General features: G+C 35.6%; 1 protein-coding gene across 3 annotated transcripts in view; it reads left to right on the forward strand.

Moving 5' to 3' along the window:
- LOC138325514 (KN motif and ankyrin repeat domain-containing protein 1-like) overlaps nt 1-26581 on the forward strand; it is a 114221-nt gene that overhangs the window by 18197 nt on the left and 69443 nt on the right. For 2 of the 3 annotated variants that reach the window (XM_069271233.1, XM_069271227.1), the window contains exon 2: nt 17599-17647. The exons of the other annotated variant lie outside the window; for it this stretch is intronic. The gene's annotated coding sequence lies outside the window, so the exon portion shown is untranslated. The remainder of the gene's footprint in view (nt 1-17598; nt 17648-26581) is intronic. 3 annotated transcript variants of the gene reach the window in all.

The raw sequence follows: 26581 nt of genomic DNA on the forward strand, positions 1-26581 counted from the left end.
ACTTGTATTTATGACACCTGTGACATTGCATAAATAATGAAAATATTCAATGCACAATGAATTTTTCACACAACTGTAAAATTTCTTTGCCTTTTGGGGAAGTAAGTATACCTAACTATAATCAATAAATATTGTATATCAGAGTCTATCATTATTTTTTCCTTTATATCAAAAATCTATGGAAATAGAACATGTTTAGATGTGAAAAGCAATTCTGCTGTAGGTATATCTTTTTTTGTTCTGTACTGAATACCAAGTAGGAAAGGTAAATTTAATACTTTTATTAAAAGGTTAATCTGTGTATCCTATGTACCAGTTTGTAAATTAAGATGTTGCTACCAATTATATACCAACATATGATACTTTAATTGCCTCATACCTTCCCCCCTCCTCCTACTCCCCAAACATACAGAACTATTCTGGACCACATGTTAAGTCACCACATCCCTATTACCTTACTCAACCTGATACAATAGCTTCAAGGAGGTGCACAAGCAGCACATACACCTAGTAAATAAAAGAGAATGCTTTCCATGTAATTTAAAGTCTACATCTATATATGTGGAATCTTTATAGGAAAGGTTGCTTAATTTTTACACCTGCTGCAAAGGGAAGACAACTTTATACAGCAAATAAATTGATTGATGAGTTGTCTTCCCTTTGTAGCAGGTATTGATTGTATGTCATTACTCTGTGTGAGGAAATTATGTTGTTTTCTCAAAAATTATGTTGTTTTCTCAAAAATTATGTTGACTTCTCAAAATTTGTGTTGTTTCTCAAAAATTTACAAATATTTTTCTCGAAAAACATCATGTTGATTTCAAAACCAATGTGATTACAATCATTACTTACTCCCAAAGAAAGGATAATTCTTTAAAAAAATGACATCAAAATGTATTTAGATACTGATAATATTGACAAATCAGTAAGATAATAAGGTATTTGTATGTTTCATAGAAATTTTACTATTTTTATTTAGTTTTGGTGGTGGTGTGCTTATTTTGTTAAATACAAAGATACTTATAGAGAAACTAATGTTAGGAAACAGAGTGCTTCAACATGAATACACATTGTTGTTTATGAAGTATAGCATTACCCAGGTAGATAAGAGTGTTTATGTAGAAATCTGGTGTTTATATAGAAATGAATGAAATTTTTCCTCTCGTAGCCTCCAGGTGACTGTGGTTTTCTTATATAAAGGGTGTAGAATTTCCATCCGAAATCAAATTTCTGAATAAAATCGCAATTTGTGTTCCAGAGTTTGATTTATTTTAGAGTAGCTTTGTATGGATAGGTTCATAGGCTGTTATTTTTGTCTAGTAAGGGTCACTTCAAAGGCTTGGGGTATGTCCCTACAGCATGGTGTCACTGGCCGACATGCTGACGATAACATCTTCATACCTGTATATAACAGATATGGATCTTGCGTAGGAGACAGATCGGGAAGATAAAGATTCACGTTACCAGGGTCATTCTGGTGCTTTGAAACAATACATGTTATTGATGTCATTTAAAGCTTCTCGAGTATAATATATATAAAAAAAAAATTAAAATTGTAAACAGTTTCTTTTAATTTAAAATAAGCAGTATCTATTTATTCTACCATGCCTGAATAAATCTTCTTTCTACACGAATTACTGTGCTAATAGTCGTTCAGATTGTTGCACGCAGCGGTATTGTCGGGCTTGATCCCGATCAACAAAGCTCTGATAACCTGGGCGGCCATTATGTGCACTATCTGCTGCACTCAATTAACTATGTAACCAGGCTTATAATCAAGTCCTTAGATAATCCCAAACGAGATAGGCACTGTAATAGACACATTATACTCAGTCATGTAAAAAGGGACATGTGATTAATTGAAAAACGAACAAGTGATGGATTTATCTGTTAATATGGTTATCAAACACCCTCTGATCACGTAATTTTGTAGAAATTGCTTGATAAGCTTCCATATCAGGTCGTTAATAAGCGTAATAACATGTCTTTAAATATAGCAACCATGTTTGGTTTTTTTTTCAAAAGTAATTTCCGAAGAAGCATATTACATTCTTGTTTAATAAGCAAACAACCTTGAATATTGTAAGATCTGACCTTGAAGTGTCTTCTGCTCAACACTTTATCTGTAAACTTTTGCATAATTCTGGAGACTCGGTGACCAAGTAAGTGGTTAAGATGTTCCTATATATTTCCAGAAGCCCTCCACTTCTTAATTGCGAGTTTGAATCCCTTGTTGAACCTGCAAAAATGTTACACACTGACTGTTGGTCGGTGTTTTTTTCTCCAGGTACTCTAGCTTTCCTCCATCTCCTAAACCTGGTATGTCCTAAATGACCCTTGCTGTTGATAGGATGTGGAACCAAGTTACAAGTGATCCTTTACTGAATTAGTGCCTCAAGATTCAGTAAACAAACCTAAATATTCAATGTTGATACAAAAATAAAACTTTCAAAAGATCTTAATACATATGTGTTTTAAGAATGAAACTATTCTGTTTTATTGGGAATACAGGCACTTTAGTTACAGAGGATGGATCATTTAGTTTCACTCTTTAGGAATATCAAGATTAGGGATTCTTTTATGATATCAGGAAGTTCACTGAGGTCACAGGATCTTAAAGGTTATACTAAGGTCACATTGATAAATGTGCAGTGTAGCCAGATACAGAACGCTAGTGTCTATAATTTTGATATGAAGGAAGTGGAATTTTATTCTCAACTTATTAAAAGTGGCATTTGATTTAATTGACAGATACAATTCATCTCAATACTGTCATATGACATATCCTGGTTTATCTATGGAATCTGTTTTATGTGTAGACGATTCTGGTGGTCTGTTTTGGGGGTAAATGGAACTCCAACATCATGCATACTACAATATTGGTCCAAGTTGGATGTCTGTGAAATGTGGATTATAGCTCAAAGTGATTTGTCTGTGATTTTAAGAGGTCTAATTAACAGCTGTTTAGAATTTGAACTTGGAACTGAAATATACCAAAAGCTTAGTCTACATCTTAATTGTCAGAAATAAATCTCTGCTACTTTCTGAAGTCTACATGTGGCAAGGTATGACAGTTTTGATTTGGAGTAATCGGTAAGTCTGCCATTGATATAGTTTATAAGAATTTTTCACTTATTATTGCAAACAACTCTTGTTGAAGTCAGTAAGTGATACTTCTCATTAATCAGAAGATTACAAACTGGTTTCTCTGATGTCTCTATGTGGTGATATATATACCAGTATGTTTTCATTTTGGATGATAATTTCGTGACTTCTCAGAAAATTGAAATAGCTATGAGAATTTGATACACAAAATAACTAGTAATGCCATTATGGGATAATCATTAAACCCTTATTGTAGAAATGGTAATTTTGATTTCCTAAAATTAATGTTTTTTGTTTTATTCAAACAATATGGTATAAAGCTGTGATTTGAACTTGGAACATACTGTTATCACCCAAATATACATCACTTAGAAACCTAATTCTTTTCATTTCCCCAGTCTGGATGTAAATGTGTGTTTATAGGTATTGGGAGAATTCTATAAACACAGTCCAGGATAAACTGCATACTGCCAATACTTATATATAGGGTGCACTTGGTCTTATGTAAACTTGGACAGGTTTCGTGATGTTGCCTCACATTGCTGAGCTATTGGTTTCTCTGTATAGGGTACATGTAGTGGAGCACTGAAATTTTAGGGTCCCACAGAGTCCTGAGTAATGTTCGAATCTTAGGATTTGGAGGATTCTTCAAATCTTATAGTGGTGTGAAGAATGCTGAAATCTTAGTGTCCTAAGAAATGCTGAAATCTAAGGTCTTTAGGAACGCTGAAATCTTAGATATTTAGGAATACTGAAATCTTAGGTCTTTAGGAATGCAGAAATCTTAGGTCTTTAGGAACGCTGAAATCTTAGTGTCCTGAGAAATGCTGAAATCTTAGGTCTTTAGGAATGCTGAAATCTTAGGTCTTTAGGATTGCTGAAATCTTAGTGTCAAGAGGAATGCTGAAATTTTAGTGTCAAGAGGAATGCTGAAGTCTTAGTGTCAAAAGGAATGCTGATATCTTAGTGTCAAGAGGAATGCTGATATCTTAGTGTTCAAGAGGAAGGTAGTGCAGTGATAGCCAACTAATGCATAGTAAATAGAATATTTGAGCCGCAAGAAAATAAACATTTGATTGATTTTAAAGATGCTCCACCGCGAACAAATGGCATTTTTTTCGCTATCAAAAAGTATTTTTCTTCGATTACAAAAGTTACTTACTTTACACTGTTACTTCCATTGTTTAGCTTGTCAAGTCAAAAATATTAAAAATAATTTGTGCCATCCCAAAAAATTTCTATGGCACTATATCCTACATGGAATTAAGTATTCATTGCGCATGCGCCACAAGCAAAATAAATTATTTTATATTATTTTTTGTGTTAATTGTGTATATATATATACATGATTAAACACCAATTATTGTTCAATTGATGAGTATTATTTATGCTCTGTCAGCGGTAGAGCATTTTAATTAATGGTAAGGGTAGTATTAAGCTAATAAATATTGTGACTACAAAATTTTCAATCTCTTTTAAATTCCAATTTTGAAATTGAGGCTGTTTTCGAAAAGGTAAGCTCACAAATTAAAAACCAATCCATATATATTAGTCTATATTAGTATCCGTGCATTTATAAAGAAAAAGTTTGAAATAACTAAAAGAAAAATAATAATGTTCCTTGATATTATATGACATGTTGTTTTGTTCTTCATTGCTCTTTTGTAGAATTTTGATTTTAATAGACATTATACATGTATTTTGAAATATCTTTTGAGTTTTAAAAGCTAAGTAATTGCCTAAAACTACATATTTTCAATAAGAAAATATTTCATTGTAACAAGAAAGCATTATTTCCCGTTACTCATTTGTGAAATTTTAAAAGTCCTAAGATTATTGCCTTAAGCTTCAATAGTAATAGGCAGAGTCATGTATGCGATAAACAAGTAACTAACTAAGATTACTGCCTTAATGTTCATTATACATTTTAGCTTAGGGGAGGTAATTCCATTTTGTCTGATTATCTGCTTTGTATGGTTAGTTTATAAAAAATCATTTTGAAAAAAATATAATTGTTATAGCCGGCATGTTTTGGGTTGATAAGTGTATTATTATGAGGTACATGTAGTTTGCTTGTTTGTTCTTTCCTTTTTTTGAGGTAATTGATTATTAGTTTTAAAGTGAACAGTCGGGCAAGGATGGCTAAAGTCAGTAAAAATGGTGTGAATGTATCCAGTATAATTTCTTATGAAATAGAAAAATAAAATCTCTCGCCAAAATCTGTCTGCGTACGAAGAAATTAATTTAAAGTATAGGAATCCTACACAAAGTGTAACAAAATAATGTGAACAGTTTATTTTGATATGAAATATAGCCTGTGTTCAAATTGGAATTGACTGTTGAAATTTGCTACTAATTATTATTAACAGTATAGCTTGTCCAAACTAAATGTTATCGACACCAGAACTCGATTTACCCGCTTCTACTTCTAGAATATAACCTCTGCTCACTCGATTTGTAGCTCTTCTGCTTCTGGAATTAGCTCTTCCATCTATAAGCTGGAAGATCTTCTGAGAAGACTTCTCTTCTTAGAAGAGCGCAAATCAAGTTAGCTCTGCATATTTGGTCAGTATAGACAGGTTTCAATATTATACAGGTTTTGATTACTACAGTTAAGGAAAATGGATTTTTTTTTTAAAGGTTATTTCACAAGTAAAAATGTTAGGAATTTGTTGTATTTAGAAAGTTTAGAAATAATTAAGATAGATCAGTACAAAACTAGGAATAATCTGGTTTGAGATTCTTTTGATGTAGTAGGAAGTCTTATGGACACTTTTATTGTAGGCTTATCTAACAGACTTAGCCTTTTATTGTTAGTCATTTATCTTTACTTAAATCCTATAATTGACCAAATGTCACTTGTTACTCAATAGAGTTAATTATGGTATTATTGTCAACACCTGTTGGGTCAGAACTTGTAGGACCAGTTGAGTACCCCCAAGGTAAATAGTATTAATTGTCATTGATGATTGTTTAGCTCCGCCCATATTGAAATTGTCAGGCCACACCCATTTATAGCCTAATTAAGGAATTAGCCAATGAGATTTAGGATATTGGACAAGTTTAATTATAATGAAGAATAGGATTAATATAGAAGTTAGAGAGTTGAACAGTAGAGAGTTGGAGTTAGAACAGAGAGAGTGAAGGACAATCAGGGAGTGGAGAGTCAGAGAACATGGAGAGTTTAATAATTATTGTAATTTAATATTTCGGAACTTTTGGCAGTCACCTACAATAAACAAAATATGGAACCAGGAACTTTGTTGTGTTGGTGAATTATGGTTTATAAATTATAACCATGCCATGGACACTGGTACTCTCAACCATCAGGGGAGATAAGCTAATTCCCCCCCCAAAGCAAAATGTGTTGTCCCCTGATGGTATAGTACAAGGGAGCTCACCGAAAACCCCAGCAAGCTGCCCAGCAGCAGTATTAACTCGGTGAGAGATTGGTAGAGAATCCGCAACGACCCAGACCTCGGACCTCAGCAAATGGATTTGATTATGGAGTGACTCTACGAGAAACAGACGACCACGCAATGACCAACACCCATGAAATTCAACACTTTTACAAGAAACGTCAACAAAAGAGCCTAACGAGGGATCCTGTGAGTACCATTACATTTTGCTTGAGTTCGTTAGCACATGTGACAGTATTCTAAAGATTTCTCATTTCTCTAATTTTGATATTATTTGTTGAATTTTTGTTCTAAAATACATGTAATTACAAAACAAGTCTATATTTTTTGATAGACTTTCTTATTTTTGAATATTTTTCTTTTAACTGCCAGATTTCAAATACATTTTTTAAACATGGGTCCAATTCGAAAACTAGATTCTGTTTGTAGAAAGAGTGTTTGTGGGAAGATTACTGTAAACTCAACAAGTATCTCTAACATAAAAATTGCTAGCACACCATTAGTTGGTAATACAATATATATTAAAGTAGGAAACCAGTCAACACGAGCTTTAGTTGATTCTGGTGCAGACATTTCATGTATTTCTATTGAGTTGTTAAAAAGAGCATTCCCAAAACTTCCACTTCAAAACAGTAGTAAATTTTCAATAAAAGGTGTTTGTGGAGAGGTTCACCCAGTTTTAGGTCAAGTTGAAATTCCAATCAAATTGAATGGGCTCATTTTAGAACACACATTTCATGTTTTTCAAAGACTACACAACAACATCATATTAGGCATTGATTTTCTCAAAAGTAACAATGCAGAGATTAGATTTACAGAAAATGTCTTGACTCTACATGATGGTTTTGCTTCAGTACCCCTAGCTCCTAGATCACATTGTGCTATAGCTAAAGTTGAGGAAGATGTTACAATACCTCCTCATACCCAAGCCACGGTTAAAGTCATCATTCCTAAGCTATCCAATGGCACAACAGTGTATCTAGAACCAGCAGAACATCTGTATGAGGCAAAACTTATAGGGAGTAAATGTATTTCGAAAGTACAAAGCAACCAGGGTATATATCAATTTATTAACCCAACCAATACACCTATCTCCTTAGCAAGACACACCACAGTAGCACACATTTCTCAGCTAGCAGATCACAACATCACCACATTAGATGATAAGATGAAGCCGTCACATACAAAGACACACCAAAAGTCACCAGTAAGTAAGACTGACCTGATAGGTATAGCAAAAGATTTAGGAATTTCTTTAGAAAATAGTGACTTAAATGAATCGCAAAAAGAACAACTGCTCATTCTGATAGGAAAACACAGAAATTCGTTTGCAAAAGACCTATCCGAAATTGGAAAAACAAATTTAACACAACACACCATACACACTCACAATTCTAGACCTGTTTCATCTCCAAATTACAGACGCACACCAGAACAAATGAAAATAATAGAAGAGATTACAAAAGAAATGTTAGAACAGGGTATTGTAGAGGAGTCTGACAGCTGTTGGCATTCTCCTGTAGTGCTAGTAAAGAAAAAGTCACTGTCACCAGACCAGCCAGTAAAATATAGATTTGCTGTTGATTTTAGGAAACTAAATGCTTTGACAGATGACTTGCACTATCCACTACCACGTCTAGATGACATTTTTGACACAATTGCCGATTCCAAAGCAAAAATATTTTCAACATTAGATTTAGCAAGTGGTTTTTGGCAAATACCTTTAGATCCAGCAACAAAACACAAAACTGCATTTGTTACACATCAAGGTGTCTTTCAATTCACAAGGTTGCCATTCGGTTTGAAAAATGCCCCAATGTCATTTCAAGCTTTGATGGGGAGAGTGCTTCAAAATATGAATTTCAAGACTGCCTTGGTATACATTGATGACATTCTCATATTTAGTAAAACATTTGAAGAACATCTGCAACATCTAGATACAGTATTTTCTACACTTGCTAGGGCAAATTTAACACTCCAACCAGCTAAATGTAATTTTGCTGCCACAACTGTTAACTATTTAGGCCATATTTTGTCAAAAGATGGAATCAGTGTAGATTACACAAAAACAAAGGCAATCTCAGAATTCCCAGAGCCCAAAACAGCAAAACAAGTGCGTTCATTTTTAGGCATGTGCAATTACTATAGGAAGTTCGTTAAAAATTTTGCAACAATAGCAGTTCCACTAAATGCACTTTTGCACAAAGATTCCAAGTTTGTATGGACAGAACAATGTCAGGTAGCTTTTAACACCCTTAAACAAAGTTTGGTATCTGCACCTATTCTTGCGTTTTCCCGACTTTCGTCGACCCTTCATCGTGTCAACAGATGCTTCGGACTCGGCGATAGGATACATCTTAGGACAGCTAGATGAAACTGGAAAGAGGGAACATGCCATTGCTTATGGAGGACGATCTCTTAATACAGGAGAGAGGAAATGGCACATCAACGAAAAGGAGGCATTAGCCTTAGTAGAAGCCGTAAACATGTTTAGGCCATATCTAGAGTCTGCTCCATTTACCGTTTATACAGACAATATCAGCGTCAAGTGGCTACAGGAGTCTAAAAACTTAAATAGCAGAATAGGAAGATGGGCTTTGCAACTACAGGGATACAATTACACTATTAAACACAGGGCAGGGATTAAGAACCAAAATGCAGATGGACTTTCAAGACGAGAATATCACAAGGATTCACAGAAGCAGTCAACACCAGATACAGAGGCTGAACTTCCAGAGATTCCAGGCATTCCATATACAGCTAAAATTTCCCAAGCTACAGCTGACCAAAGTACAGAATCGCCACAGGAAAATACCTCAGAAGTCGTAGCTGTTACTTTAGAGTATATGTTAGATCAAACACCACACCCAATAGTATCACCAGTGTCTGCAGACGATGTGACAAATGACAGAGCAAATGATGACAAGGAGCATCTTTATTGGGAAATACAGACCAGACCAGCATTAAGACAGTTACAAGAACAATGTCCAGACTTTTGTGACATCATCAAGTACAAAGTTCATGGAATGGTACCTATAGATAAGGATTTAGCCAGAAAAGTGGTAGCAGAGAGCTATAACTATGAAATCATTGATGGGATTCTGCATCATTTTCATCAGAAAAGATATCGCAACGTTCCAAAGGCAGAAAGAGTCATCAAACAGTTAGCAGTACCACGAGCTATACGAGATGAGGTTTTACAAGGATACCATGACTGTACCATGGCAGGACATCAAGGTCAAGAAAGAACTTATGAAGCTGTAAGAACCAAATACTTCTGGCCCAAGATGTACCAAGAAATCAAGCAGTATGTGCAATCCTGTATCCTATGTCAACAAACCAAACGAGACGTACATGGTAAACCAGTCCCACTTCAACCTTTACCAGTAGATGAAGTTTTTGGAAGATGGCACATGGATATTCTTGGAGGCTTACCTACCACCAAAGATGGTTACAAATACATCCTGCTAGTCATCGACAGCGCATCAAAATGGAGCGAAGCCTTTCCAATGAAAACACAAAGTGCAGCAGAAACAGCAAAAATTCTATTTAGGGAAATATTCACCAGGTACGGAGCACCACGAGCGCTAGTGTCTGACAGAGGACAGAACTTTATGTCAACTTTAGTTCAAGCCTTAAGCGAGATGTTCCAAATCAAGCGTGTATACACAAGTTCCTACCACCCTCAGACCAATGCTGTTTGTGAAAGAATGAATAGTGTAATACTGCAAGGACTTCGAACATACTGTACAGGACAACAGACTGACTGGATAGATGTCCTTCCAGCTGTGATGATGGCGTACCGCATGACACCTGCTACTCAATCTACACAGCATTCACCATTTTATCTATTATTTGGAAAAGACATGAGAATGCCAATCGATGCATCGTTAATACCAAACCAAACATTACCAGCAGAATTTCGACACCAACTCACTCAACATTTGAAACATTTAGACATTTCAAGGAAATTAGCAAAAGAAAATATGGAAATTGCACAGCAAAACTACAAGCGACAGCATGATAAAAGAGCAGAGGAAACCAAATTTAGAATAGGAGACAGAGTATGGCTATACTGTACACAAGTACCAAAAGGACACGCTCCAAAACTTCACCGGAAATGGATAGGACCATACAATATTGAGGCTGCTTATCCGAACAACACGTTCAAACTCAGGCGTTGTTCAAATAACAAACAAGTCAGATCTCTGGTGAATGCTTGTAGACTGAAACCCTATTTTGATCCTGCTCGACGCCCGACAAACCCTCCACGTGAGTATGAGGATGAAACTGATGAAGCTGAACTGAACGCAGAAGAATTGGCAGATGAGCCACAGAATCCAAACGAGGATACTTTGCCAGCATCAACGCAATCTGAAACAGAATCACAATCTGATACAGATGACGACGACGCACAAACACAGCAGAATCTTCCAAGAGCAGATAACCAAGCAGGTCCTTCTTCAGCAAGAAAGGATAACCCCGGCCAACTTGCACAGAAGTTAAAGAAGCAAACCATTAAGGAAGATAATGTAAAAGATGTCAAATTAGACCCTCTGCCAGCTGACCAAATAGAAAGAATCATTTGTTCAAAGAGGTCAGGAGACAAGCTATGGTATCGGATCCAGTATAAGGACAGATCAATGCACAGTGCCTGGCTTATAGCAGACTTGATACCTGTAGAGATGAGGATTAGTTTCCATGAAAAGAAGAATATGACAGGAAAAGCTCGAAAACGACCGTTGCAACAAAATCATTTCTTTCAACCACTGGTAAACAGCATTGCCACCAGAGACATTAAGACCAAAACTCTCGACCCAAGGAAACATCCCAGTATTATGAATCACTTCGGTATGTCTGATTGTTATCAATGTGCTAGAGTCACAGAGTTACATTTGTATCCAGGACCAATGAAAGCCAAAATATATTGTTGTGCTACGAGAGAAGAATCTTCTTTTGTTCCCATTGATGCAGTACCAAAACTCTTACTGACATACTTTATCAAAAGGCTTGATAAAGACTTAGTAAATCTGAATAGGCAGATTTGGGACCAACGTCTGCAAAGAAAATACAGAATACCAGACAACCATTACAAGTGGACACAAGTCTCTGGAGTGAAAAATCTATCCTACGATACCATCGAGTACAAATTTCACAATCAGAACTCTGATCTTCACCCACGATGGAAAGCTGTAAGCTTAGGTGTAGATCCAATATGTATTGTAAATCTCCAAGAAGTACTTCAAAAAGTTTGTTGTATGTAAAAAGATTAGGACACACATAGGATAATATTAAGTAGGCTAAGAATAATTTGCTTTCCATCTGTTTATGAGTTGTCCAATCATATTAGAGTGTTTGCGAGAGAGCCAGCCGGACACATTAAGTGAACCTTAAATTGCTGGTAGACAACACAATATGATAACTCATAATCAGACATAAATAAAGAAACTATTTTCACTACTTAGTATGTACATACACTGTTATTCTTTTACTTTTAGTAAGATCTGGGAATCTAAGTACATAGTCAGTTAGTACATGTAACATTACAGGTACACACATTAATTTTTTTTGTATGAAGAAATTCTGGCAATAATTGCAATTACATGTATGATTTTCAACTGTTAACAAACAGTTATTTATCAGTTAGATTACAAGTCTTAAGTAAAAGTATTTATTATGATACTTCAATTCCGTTATCCTGTCACATGTGCGTTTGAGAATTTTTGCAAATATATGTAATGGTGCAGTACAAACAGAAACTGTCATTTTGAAACTAACATTGAGAAATCTGGATTCAGACAGAAATATTGTTGTTGAGATTATACAGCAGAAAAGTTTTCTATATGGAGGACATTAATTGTGAACTTGTGATATAGTGAATTATCATTGTTATGTATAAGCAGTCCTGCCTGACGTTTGTGATATATACCACAGTGAAAACCAAGCAAACCTACGAGATAAGAAGTATCTTTAACTGTGTGTATATTAATGCTATATATGGAGATGTAAGATGTAGTACAGTATCTCAGAAGTGACAGCAAGACAAGCTGTAAATGATGCAACAAAGCACCCAAGGAGGAGGTCAACAAAGTACCCAAAGAGGAAGTGAAACAATGCACCCAAAAGAGGAAATGAAACATGCACCCAAGGAGGAGGTGACATTAATAGTATATTTAAAGAAAAGAAAATAGATGGATAAATTACAAAGTTTAACGTGAAGAGATGACGAATCTACTCATCTAGAGAAAAACTAATACAAAGTTTAGTGTCAAGTAACGACAAAGATATAAGAGAACTACTATTAAGACATTGTGTTATACTGAATACGCTTATCAGGAGATAATGAAGACAGTGATTATGGCCAAAATGATGAACTGTAGTGTGAACTAAAACTTTAATCTGTTATATTGATTGTTGATTTATTGATGTATATAGACATTCATAGCAATTAACTTTGAGTGTAGTAATATCTACACGTTTACCAAGCTGATATCATATATATTGCCAATATTGCAAGATATTAATGTTGTACATTTGAATTTGAAAAGGTTATATAAATATTGTAAATAGTAAGAGATTATAGGATATACTTGAAAATTTTCTTATTCAAAGGAAATAGCTAATTGATTGTTGTAAATATTATAATAAGCCTTAAAAAAACATAGTGTGGAATGAAAGAGAAAATACCGGTATGTGTGAATTTTTATAAAATGTATAATACCAGTCCTTTATGTGTTAGCAAGACAGATGTGCTACATTTATATTATGGTATCACATAGGATAGATATAATTTGTATGATATATGTTTAATGATTTTCTTTTAAATAATTTCATTGTAAGAACTAATACTAGGTAAAAGTTTTCTAAAAAAAAAAAATACACAGATGATTTCAACATATGTTAGGTATTGCTAAGATTTTTTTTTTCAATAATAGAATAAAGTTTTTGATGCTATTCTCATATGCTTTTCATATCAATTTAAAAATTATTCATTTGGTCTGTGCTCATCTAATGTTGGACTGGTCATCCTTCATTTGATGTGTACATATTGGATTTGAGTTGGTCTGACCAATCAATTCAATTCAATATCAAAATTTTTGCTCTATTCCAAAGTAATTTCATTTTTTTTTAATGTTTAATATATATTACATTTTTTTGAAAGTATATACTTGTATAATATCATTTCATTTTAGTAACATTTTTTATAGATTTGGGACAAATCTAGGTGAAGTAGGGGAGAGTTTCACAAGTAAAAATGTTAGGAATTTGTTGTATTTAGAAAGTTTAGAAATAATTAAGTAGATCAGTACAAAACTAGGAATAATCTGGTTTGAGATTCTTTTGATGTAGTAGGAAGTCTTATGGACACTTTTATTGTAGGCTTATCTAACAGACTTAGCCTTTTATTGTTAGTCATTTATCTTTACTTAAATCCTATAATTGACCAAATGTCACTTGTTACTCAATAGAGTTAATTATGGTATTATTGTCAACACCTGTTGGGTCAGAACTTGTAGGACCAGTTGAGTACCCCCAAGGTAAATAGTATTAATTGTCATTGATGATTGTTTAGCTCCGCCCATATTGAAATTGTCAGGCCACACCCATTTATAGCCTAATTAAGGAATTAGCCAATGAGATATAGGATATTGGACAAGTTTAATTATAATGAAGAATAGGATTAATATAGAAGTTAGAGAATTGAACAGTAGAGAGTTGGAGTTAGAACAGACAGAGTGAAGGACAATCAGGGAGTGGAGAGTCAGAGAACATGGAGAGTTTAATAATTATTGTAATTTAATATTTCGGAACTTTTGGCAGTCACCTACAATAAACAAAATATGGAACCAGGAACTTTGTTGTGTTGGTGAATTATGGTTTATAAATTATAACCATGCCATGGACACTGGTACTCTCAACCATCAGGGGAGATAAGCTAATTCCCCCCCCAAAGCAAAATGTGTTGTCCCCTGATGGTATAGTACAAGGGAGCTCACCGAAAACCCCAGCAAGCTGCCCAGCAGCAGTATCGACCCGGTGAGATGTTTAATAATGATGAAAGAGTTTGCTTAGTACTCTTAAAGAAGATATATTCACACAAATAGTTCACAAAAATAATTTAAAATTTCAAAATGATACTCCGTGTAAGATTACAATTTACTAGTGTCACTATAGTAATGAAGGTAAATGCAATTTATAACCAAATCAACAGGCATAGGGCTGTGGTGGATGAGTGGTTAAATAAGGTAGTTGCCGGGCACTGATATGGTAGGTCGGGCCAGGTGAACTTATGTCATGGCGCGGCATCCGTCGTCCGTCCGTCCGTCCGTCCGTCTCCGTCCGTCCGTCCGTCAACATTTCCTTTAAATCGCTACTAGTTATAGAGTTCTGGATGAATTTTAACCAAATTTGGCCAGAAACATCCTTGGGGGAAGGGGAACGGAACTTGTATAAATTTTGGCTCTGAACCCCTGGGGGCAGGAGGGGCGGGTCCCAATAGTGGTAATAGAGGTAAAACATATAAATTGCTACTTGTCCTAGAGTTCTGCGTGGATTGTAACCAAATTTGGCCAGAAACATCCTTGGGGGAAGGGGAACAGAACTTGTATAAATTTTGGCTCTGAACCCCTGGGGGCAGGAGGGGCGGGTCCCAATAGTGGTAATAGAGGTAAAACATATAAATTGCTACTTGTCCTAGAGTTCTGCGTGGATTGTAACCAAAATTTGGCCAGAAACATCCTTGGGGGAAGGGGAACAGAACTTGTATAAATTTTGGCTCTGACCCCCCGGGGGCAGGAGGGGCGGGTCCCAATAGTGGTAATAGAGGTAAAACATATAAATCGCTACTTGTCCTAGAGTTCTGCGTGGATTGTAACCAAATTTGGCCAGAAACATCCTTGGGGGAAGGGGAACAGAACTTGTATAAATTTTGGCTCTGACCCCCCGGGGGCAGGAGGGGCGGGGCCCAATAGGGGTAATAGAGGTAAAACATATAAATCGCTACTTGTCCTAGAGCTCTGCGTGGATTGTAACCAAATTTGGCCAGAAACATTCTTGGTGAAGGGGAACAGAACATGTATAAATTTTGGCTCTGACCCCCGGGGGCAGGAAGGGCGGGGGGTAATAGAGGTAAATCCTATAAATCGCTACTTGTCCTAGAGTTCTGCATGGATTGTAACCAAATTTGGCCAGAAACATCCTTGTGGGAAGGGGAACAGAACTTGTATAAATTTTGGCTCAGATCCCCCGGGGGCAGGAAGGGCAGGGCCCAATAAGGGAAATAGAGGTAAATCCTAAAAATTGCTACTTGTTCTAGAGTTCTGCATGGATTGTAATCAAATTTGGCCAAAAAATTTCCTTGGGTTTAACAGAATTCGTATAAATTTTGGCTCAGACCCCCTGGGGGCAGGAAGGACGGGGCCCAATAAGGGAAATAGAGGTAAATCCTAAAAATTGCTACTTGTTCTAGAGTTCTGCATGGATTGTAACCAAATTCGGCCAAAAACATCCTTGGGCTTAACAGAATTCGTATAAATTTTGGCTCAGACCCCCTGGAGCAGAAAGAGTGGTGCCAAATAGGGGAATTAGAAGTAAATATCCAAATTCCTTCAGAAAAGAAACAATGAACTTATATTCAGAACATTACTTGGCATTACAAACCAGGTGAGCGATACAGGCCCTCTGGGCCTCTTGTCTAGGGGTACTTTCCTCCACCTCCTAGTCCTGGCGCATCCTTAAATGACATTGGCTGTAAATATCATGTCTAACCACAAGCTTTATGAAGCAAGGGGTGAAGAAATAAAAAATATGTGGTGTTGAAACATTTATGATATTTTGATACATTTGATTTTGATGGATATTTTTTTATGTGAAATAGTATAATGATCCCCTGAATGTCTGATCCTTTTGAGACCTAGATATTTCCTACTGTCTATTTACAAACAATAAACACACAGACAGTAAAAAATGAGGTTTTAATTCATGGGCCGAGAAAAATAGTGGAGTGTATTTATTTTCATTGACAAGAAACCAATTGGACGTTTGCCCAATTGGTTTGAGGTATTTTCTCTATGGTATAAGTTCATGACAGAAGTATATAAATCAGGAAAGTTTAAATTGGATGAACACGTCACTATCTTTATTTACACATAACACAATGTCATTGACAGTGTTAAACACTAGCTGTTCTATTAGAACAGATACAAAATCTCGCCAGCCTAATTATCAATATAATGCTTGAGAGGACCATTCATATAGTTGTATATGATCTTGTACTCTTCTGCTTATGCAAAGACAGACATTGGCTGTACAAGAAAAATGATTAGGGGTTTTTGGGTAGGTGTCTTTGTTAAAGGTCAGAGGGGTGTCACGAGGTCGTGGCCCAGAGATCATTTCGGGTCACATGTGACAAGAAAATTGTGTGTTCATTATTGTCATAATGGGATCTTGTGGTACAAGAATGATTACGATTATTGTCACTGTTTGACCATTGTCATACAAAAGTAGAGGTGGGGTTATACTATATAGAGACTCCAAAATAATGAATGATAAATATTTCTCAGAATTTAGTGAATGAATAACATTCAACATTTCACAAACTAATTATCACAAAACTATGATGACTGAAAACCATTGATTTTGGTATTTGCTAGAAAGTGTAATCTAATTAAAATGCGATGTTCATGCAGAGTGTACCAGTACGGAGTAGATAATGAACATCAAATTTTAATTAGATTGCTATAAAATGTTGTATTGTGTCACTGTTCCTAAGAGATCTGAATGTCAAATTTGGGGACTTGAAAAATGAAAAGAAATCAGGAAAAAACCCACCTTAATTAATACAGACAATGTTAGCTTTCTTTCTCATTTTATTTTTTCGAAGATCCTCTCTAAATATGTATGTAACTTGTATAAATTTTGTTAATTTGGAATTAGGACAAAAGTAGTGATGTTTTTGACATCATATTATCAGTAGTGAAGCTACCATAGCATCAATGATGTTCACTTGACCTTGTCTACTAAATGCATTATATACTAATGCTGTCTGACTAACATCAATATATTGTTGTTGTAGGTGGAGATATGTAGTCACACACAGAGCCAATCCTGAAGGTCACTGTCAGGTAAGTCTGTTTTACTTATTAACAGGTGGAATTTTTTTTCATGAGGTTTATCATCAAGAGTCTACAGGTGACACCTTCAAAGAAATTCAAAGTAAAAACTGTTGGAGCAGAATTTCTTTTATTCTGCTTTAAAGCAAGATGATCTCAACTGAGTTAAATTATGGAGGCAATTTGTTAAGAATTTATGGAGTTATTGCCCTTTCTTACCTTTAATGTCTTTAGACCTCACCATTTTAGTAAACAGGAGGATATTTTAATGAAAATTTGAATTCATCTTTATGAACCATCATTAATTATAACAGTTGCCAGTTGGATTGAGTCGTCAGTTAAATAACAAAATTCTGCTGATGTATTACGTACTGCAAGAAACGTCACAATGGCTGAAATATACCCAGAGTTTTAGGTTATTGGGCCTCTTGTACCTTATTTACATGTTGATCATAATACTCAACTGGTCATGATACTTTATATATAAAAAATATATTATTACAGTCAATAACAGTGTTTTCTGCATGATATTTTATTCCCTGATGTGATTTTATGTGTAATCTGTTATAAAAACCTCATCTATATCAGGTGCATATATTACATGGCCGCTTCTTTTTACAGAAGATAAATGTCGTAATACATTTTGTCATGTATTGCATGTATTCATGTAATCTATTGAAAAATTTTTATTGAGAAAAGCTGAAAGGCATTTTATGTAGTATTATGCATGTTAAAATGCACCACCATCTTGTTATTAAAATGTGTCGTCAATGACACATATTTAGATTCTAAGCCATGCAGATATTCAAGGTTGATTTGGCTAAAATTCATCCCATTTAGCTCAGGATTTATTTAAATGATTATGAAATCATATTCACAGAGCTTATCTTGTGAAGTATCTAGTATAGAAATGGGTGGGAAGAGATTTGTTTAGTGGGATGAAATATTTCCATAATGCTCATAGATTTTTCTCTTATAATTTGATGTGAAATATAGAACTTTTCAACAGGTACCATTTAAATGTCTTAATCGAGGTGATTAAAATTGCTTTGTTTTTTATTCTTTAATATATTAAATTAGATGAAGAATTTAATTAATAATACAGAAAGGGTGTGGTGATATTGAAGTATGACGAATTAAAACACAATTGGGGATATATATATGAATATAAATATAAACTTTATTTCTTTTACATCGATTACAAAACAAGTTATACAATTTATGCAAATCACTCTCGATGGCCGGGATGTAAGCGCGAGAGGGGTCTTAGTGTGGGAGGGAACCGGAGTGCCCGGAGAAAACCCACTTGATCGGGCAAGTGAACCCTAACCTTTTCACATCCATGCTGGGGATCCAACCCCGGCCAGCTAGGTGAAAGGCGAGCTGCTTAACCACTACACCACCCAATCACCATAAAATTGGGGATGACAATGTACTGGGATGATGAGAGGGACCATGGGGATGGTAAGATAGATAAAGGATGTAAAGGGACAAAGGTGGATGACAGAGGATAAAAAGGATGACACGGGTCATTGAGGAGGACAAAAGGGGCAATGTATTAGGGTATAAAAAGGGATTAAAGGGCCAGTGGGGTATAATTAGTGGGTACATTAAATTATGACAAAAGGACGGCAACAGGGGTTTGGAAATGTGATGCTCATACAAGGTACTGAGAAGATCAGGGTATATATGATGGGTGACTACAGGAAATTACGGGTAAAGGGAAAACTGTGTACAATGGAAGAAGGGCCATCTGCTGACCAAGTGTAAATGTCAGACATTGTAAAAGTCCTTATCATTTGATGATCATATAGATTCCTTAGATTATTGAGATGGCTTGTTTCCTAATATCATTTGATAATGAAACTTTGACACAGTATTTATAGAGGTGACTAAGATACAGTCGCGGACATAGAAGGAGGCTAAGATTACTGGAGAGGTCCTTGTTTGGTGTCAGACGATACTACCAGTGTGGCAAAACGGGTTATTGATTCTCGGGGTACGACCATTAATTTATCATTCATAAGGGGAGTGTGAAATGAGAACATGAATCATGAATTAGATAAACGTGTAAACAAAAAAAAAAGTTTTTTGTAGCGCGGCTATTTGCTATGTGGCCGCCAAAGCTAATGATGTCCGTATGATTGGTTACTGATGGGACTGGGGTGTCAGTTTGTGGCATGGGATGCATGCATGCACGTTATCCCTAGTCTTACAGGATGTCACCCATGTTTAATGATGTTCAAAGCTGATGGTGACTCTTGTCAGGCTTTGGCTGGGGACGTTGGCAGTTTGATTTGTAAACACCAGAACAACAGGCTAATTGACTGTGGGATGTTTAAAGGTAGGTTGTGTTGGTGCTTTGTATCTGTGATCCTGATCTTCTTATCTTGTATCAGAGATCATGATATAATGCTATTTGAATGAAGCTGCAGAGACTGAATGCTCCCTGTCATGGTAGGCCAGCCCTTTAATTCATGAACCAACTGAGGTAAATAGAATACAAGATAAATACTGTTTACATAGCTAGATGCTTTAGAATGATAACGAAATGAAGGATAAGGTGGAAATTTGAATTGATACCATTGGGTGGGTTTGATTAGTTTAACATCCTATCAACAGCCAGTAGGACCATTTAAGGATGGTCGAGGAAACCAGAGTACCGAGAGAAAAACCACCAACCAGCAGTAACTACCTGGCAATTGTCCCACATGGGATTTGAACTTGTGACACAGAGGTGTTTGTAGTTATATGTATATGCATTTATTACTAATCTTTGTGTTGTTACTATACACCTGGCTTCATTTTCCATATAATTATATTGCTAATTAAAGCTGTTTTGAAGTGCTTTTCTGCACCTGTTAATTTCCTCTGTGAGTTTGACTTACTTCGACAAATTTTCATATGATCTTACACATTGACATAGTTTTGTCAGAAATAAAAATCCCTCAAAATAATACTTTGTACTGAGATCTGTCGGATTCCAATGAACTAAATGAAATATATCTGAAAGAGAAACTATCATTGAGTTAGTGTGTGTATGGGGAAGGGGGTCGAAGTAAAGGAGGGGGAAGGAGTAAGGGTGGAGGGGAAAGGGGGCGTTTTGAATATTAAAGATAGAAATGTAAGTCATTGTAGAATACTGACAATAAATCACTGATATGATCACCACAATTTTACTTGTCTTTTTAGGAACCATTATAGATAAGAGAATGACATTTATCAAAATTTATTTCAGAGGGAATCATTACTGCATTCCTGTATTTGTTACTTTGCAAATAACACTATTTAACAATAATTGAACAGCAAAACCATGAAACAATTTCCCCTCATTAGAGCAAATTTAATTTATGGTTTTTGTTTCTGAAACGTGTAATTTTCCAGATATTCACACAATGAATGAACTTTTAAGTGTTTGGTAGAAACATCAGGTGAATCTGTCTACGTGTATTGGGTATATCGAAATGTCTAGACTTCTCAAGTTTTAAATATTATGTGGTAGAGTATATTATTTAGTTAATTATATGTTAGTTATGTATTTAGAAATATACAAGAATCTCTATTACATGTCTAATGTGTTTTGTTTGCATAAATGTTTCTTAAAGTAAATAAATAAACAGGCCCACGTGATAGTAAGATCATGAAAGTCTCCATATGAAATATGTATATTTAGGTAACACATTTCACTGCTGGAGATGAAAAATATACAATATATTTCACTTTGCATAAATTCAAGAAAAGAGATATTTGTTTAGTGAAGACATCCTTTGGAGATTCTGTATATATTTTATAGTACAGTGCACAACGACATCTTGATAAATTCTTCCGCTGCAGTTAAGTGTGACTTGTACAAGTGTCAGGTACATAAACTTCCAGCTGGGGGTACAGGTATATATAAATATCCTACCAGGGGTAGGGGAGGTGCCAGGAAATTGGAACGTCTCCTCTTGAAGCTAGGTGTAGATTGATTGCCAAGATACCTAATTAAATCCCCCTCCCCCTGGATTTAGGGTTGGGGAATGGGGATAGACAGTTCTAGATATTTCAGGTACAGAGATAGCACTTAGTACAGATATACGATTGCAGGGTATCTTGATCTGTTTTAAAGCTAGCATAATCATAAGTTTTACAAGCTTTAGTAAAGTTGATGAGTTTATACATAGATTAATATTGAAAATTAAATTAAGGTACTAGTAGTCATTTAATTGCTCTTTCTAAGTCAAGCGGATGAGCCAATCTGCTATATCTTATCTGTTGATACCTCAATTATTTCAAAGAAATTTGAAATTTGTACGATTAGTTTGGGTAAATGTCCTATTAACAGCCAGGGTCATTTAAGCAGGTGTCGGGTTTAGAAAGTGGAGAAAAAAACCAGAATACACATAAAAAGGTCACTGACCTATGGTCAGTACTTGGTATTAGTGCCCTACATAACGTGGGATTTGAACCCAAGACTGAGAGGTGGGGGGTTTGTGATAATATTTTACATTTTAACAAGAAGAAAGGAGTTCTTTGAGTGCTAGCCAATCCCTATGTATAGAAAGTTGGATTTGTAATAACTTGTACAATATTTAGTTGTTATTCTGGCTAAATGGTGAACATTTATCTCAATTGAAACTGAAACAGATACTTGGTCATATAAACAAAATTGCTGTCAATCCGTTGAGTCACTGACATTATGATAAAAATAATTTATTTATTCCATTGTCATTATCTACTGTACCATCATCATCACTGCAACATCCCAAAGTTGTATTCTAAAATTACTATCATTACCATTATTTAGCAGATATCATAGTTTGAATGCTTCATATGAATGTTAAGTAACATATTTAACCTAAAGAACGGTATCCATTAGAAAAGATTGCTTGAATTCCATAACCATTTGTACATATTTAACCTAAACAGCAGTCTCCATAAGAAAGGGTAACAATGAAGTACAATAATCTATGACAGAATTTGATGTATAAAATGGGTAATAGTTTCTGCTATTGTAAAGAGACACAATACAGATATACCGCAGCCTCCCAAAACATATACAAATTCTCACATGTAAAACACATCCTTAAATGACCATGGATGTTGTTAGAACATTAAACCCAACCAACCTACTAACATTAATGCAGCCTTTTCTGGAAGGGATGAAATACTTGTGATCATTCTTATGACATATTTAACCTAAACAGCACACTCCTCTAGTGAGGAACCTTTTGTGTTGTATAATCATCAACGATATGTCAGCATTGCTTAAAAATGGATGTTTTTGATGTGATGAATTACAGTTGACCATTGATACTTTTGACTTGTGTGTACCAATTCTCCAAATTGCAAATTTTCCTGACTGCCGTATTCTATTGGATTACTCAATAATTAAATCCATTCCTTGATATTTCCATCCAATTTGAAAGTTTTCCGAACTGTCAGTGTTCGGATTATCACAGACTCACCGTATTAGTTGGGAAATCTTACACTAATTCCTAATGAAAATGCTAATAAATGGGCAACTCAATGTCTGTATTTACTTACTACTATTGTAGGCACGGAGGGGTATATTATTGCTCAATACACATGCAATATCTAATTATAGGAGAACAGTAACAATTAATTCCCACTCTGGTTGTGGAATCAAAGGATACTTTTACTAAAAGGAATTTTCATGTTAGTGAATTATTGGATAAGAAGAATATGTAGATACTGCTTCAAAATTATCTTTGGTTATTGAGATGTTTTTGTCTGCAATTGTTTTACAATTGACTTTAATCAATGATAGAGCAATGAAATTCGAGAATTCAAAGTGTGATTGAAAGAGTATAATAACTGTTTAAGGTTTTAGAATGATTGCTTGTTTTGATTAGAGAATTAAACTATGACGCTGGGTCATATCCACTCTCTCACCATAAGCGCTGCATGAGTTATTCGTGATAGAAGATTGGTGTTTTAATTATTACAGAACTCCATTTAGTTGTTGTTGAAGGTCATAGTCTACTGTATCCATATTAGTTGGGTAATTTTCATTTGAACAATTTACCCCATTTCAAGGTTGCATTGGAGAGAAACAAGGAAAAATTGAAAATATCTTTGGAAATATTTAGACCACAGTTTTCATTTTAGCTGCCATAGAAATTACACTATTCATGCCCTAGCTTTCAAGGTTATTTTGAAGTGCTTTACCTCAATAAAATCACATAAAAAAGTGACAAAACGTTTTACTGTGAATTCAATTCCCTTGGTACTCCCACAAAAATTCTATATCCTGATGTGATTTATCATATTCCCCATTAGATAGATTTCATTCCATGTGTTATGGATGTGTTATCAAGTAGAAAATGGTTTCTATAAAATGAAACGGCTCTCCGTCCGGAAGCATTGATTTCCTCCGAGTGCCACCATTTATGGACGGCTTTGGTAGATAGCCCAATTCTGATGGTCATGATGGAAGGAGGCTGATTTAATTTACAGGGACCAACACTTCTGTGTTCGTTTTGGTGCTTCGACTTGTAATGACGAAATATAACTAAGTTATATTCCCCGCGGGCAGTTGTGTGTCTCTTTAGAACGATCACAGAGTTGGCTCGGGAGCATTAGAAAAGACCAAATGTTTGTTTGTTAGGCTTAGTCACTGCAATTTTCCGGTTTGTTTTGAAAGGTTCATTGTTCTGTGGTATCCTAGCTTTCTCCAAATTATTGTTTTTGAAATTACATTTAGTACACTTGCCCTTCACTTGGTTAGGCCCGTTGTCAACACAAAACTGATATTAACATGTTCAGTACAATAATGAACTGGCTAAATCAGGGGGCCGCAGTGGCCGTGTGGTTAAAACGTCCCGACATATTACCACAAGCCCTCCACCTCTGGGTTGCGATTTTGATTCCCTAGCATGTGGGGCAGTTACCAGTTGTTACTGGCTGCTGGTCAGAGGTTTTCCTCCAGGAACTCGGACTTTCCTCCACCAACAAACCTGGCAAAATGACCCTGGCTGTCCATAGTACGTTAAACTAAAAAAATCAAAACCATTATTGCATTTAATACTTGCAAAATATGTAATAAATGCAACCATATTTTAAGGCAAAGAGTATGGAATGTGCTAATATGTTGTTACTGCTGAAATATGTATGTTAACAGTATATAGGTTTATAGCCATCAACTGTAGTTCAGAGGCAACAAAAGTTCAGGTGACTCTGATTTTCTTCTAGCTGCAGGCCTAGATATTATACCATTATTATGTATTGTATACTTTTTAGATCACCTGGCCCTTTGGGCCAGCGAGCTGATGTCATGGCGCAGCATCCATCGTCCGTCAACATTTCCTTTAAAACGCTATTAGTCATAGAATTCTGCATGGATTGTTACCAAATTTGGCCAGAAACATCCTTTTGGGAAGGGGAACAGAGTTTGTATAAATTTTGGCTCTGACCCTCCAGTGTCAGGAGGGCAGGAGGGGCCCAATAGGGGAAATAGAGGTTAATCCTTTAAATTGCTACCAGTCATAGGGTTCTGCATGGAATGTAACCAAATTTGGTCAGAAATATCCTTGGGCGAAGGGAAACAGAGATTTTGTAAATTTTGGCTCTGACCCCCCCGGGAGCAGGAAGCGGGGCCCAATAGGGTGAATTGAGGCAAATTCTTTTAATTGCTACTTGTCATAGAGCTCTGCAATGATTGTAACCAAATTTGACTAGAAGCATCTTTTGGGGTAGGGGAACAGAGTTTGTATAAATTTTGGCTCTGACCTCTCGGGGGCAGGAAAGGCAGGACCCAATAGGGGAAATAGAGGAAAATCCTTTAAATCGCTACTAGTCGTAGAGTTCTGCATGAATTGTAACCAAATTTGGCCAGATACATCTTTGAGGGGAAAAGAGTTTGTATAGATTTTGGCTCTCGAGCAGGATGGATGGGGCCTAATTGGGGAAATAGAAGAAAATCCTTTAAATCACTACTAGTCACATAGTTCTGTATAGATTGTAACCAAATTTTGCCAAAAACATCCTTTTGGGAAGGGGAACAGAGTTTGTATAAATTTTGTCTCTGACCCCCCTAGGGGCAGGAGGGACAGGGCCCAATAGGGGAAATTGACCGAGTTAAATCTTTTAAATTGCTACTAGTCATAGAGCTCTGTATGGATTTTAAACAAATTTGGCCAGAAATATTGTCTGGAGATAGGAAACAGAGTTTGTATAAATTTTGGGTCTGACCCCCTGGAGCAGAAAAAGTGGGGCCTAATTGGGAAAGTAAAAGATAAATTCCTTCATAAAAGAAATAATGAATCTGTATTCAGGACATTTCTTGCAATCTTAGACAAGGTGAGCAATACAGGCCCTCTGGGCCTATTGTTTAGGTTTTAATCTAACTTGTGAAAATTATTTGAAGAAATACATAATGGGCTGCACTAATGTGTGTCTTTTGATACGATTATTTCACACTTGTCTCCTCTTCACTCATGGGAGTGGAGACGAAACGTTCTCGGATGTGGAAATTGTAGACATTCTCGATAGATGTAATTGTCTCACTTTTATTAGGTCACCTGACCATTGGTCATCATGATCTTTTGCAATAATTTCTTGTCCGTCTTCATGCGTCAACTGTTGTAATGAGTGTTGTGCATCATCCGCTAATGTTCCCTTGTGAAATCATCTGACAGTAACTTACAGAGTTATTGCCCTTTGTAATGATGAAATTTTGTCTGACATTGTGAACAAAATAACCTGATGGGACTCCGCTACCTAACATCTATAAGATCTTAGAAGAGATGAAATACTAAATTATGGCGTTTGAAAATGGAAATTGCTTTTTTTTTAACTTATGCAAAGTTTTATCAAACAGTCCTGATGAAAGAACAAATTTGTATCATATCTCATGATTAGGTGACCATTAAGCCAAGTGGGTCTCTTGTGTTTCAATCAAAATGTTAAAATGGCTTCATACTTCTCTGTAAACTTCTGAGATCT

The sequence above is a fragment of the Argopecten irradians genome, chromosome 6 (assembly GCF_041381155.1).
Source record: "Argopecten irradians isolate NY chromosome 6, Ai_NY, whole genome shotgun sequence".
NCBI lineage: Eukaryota > Metazoa > Mollusca > Bivalvia > Pectinida > Pectinidae > Argopecten > Argopecten irradians.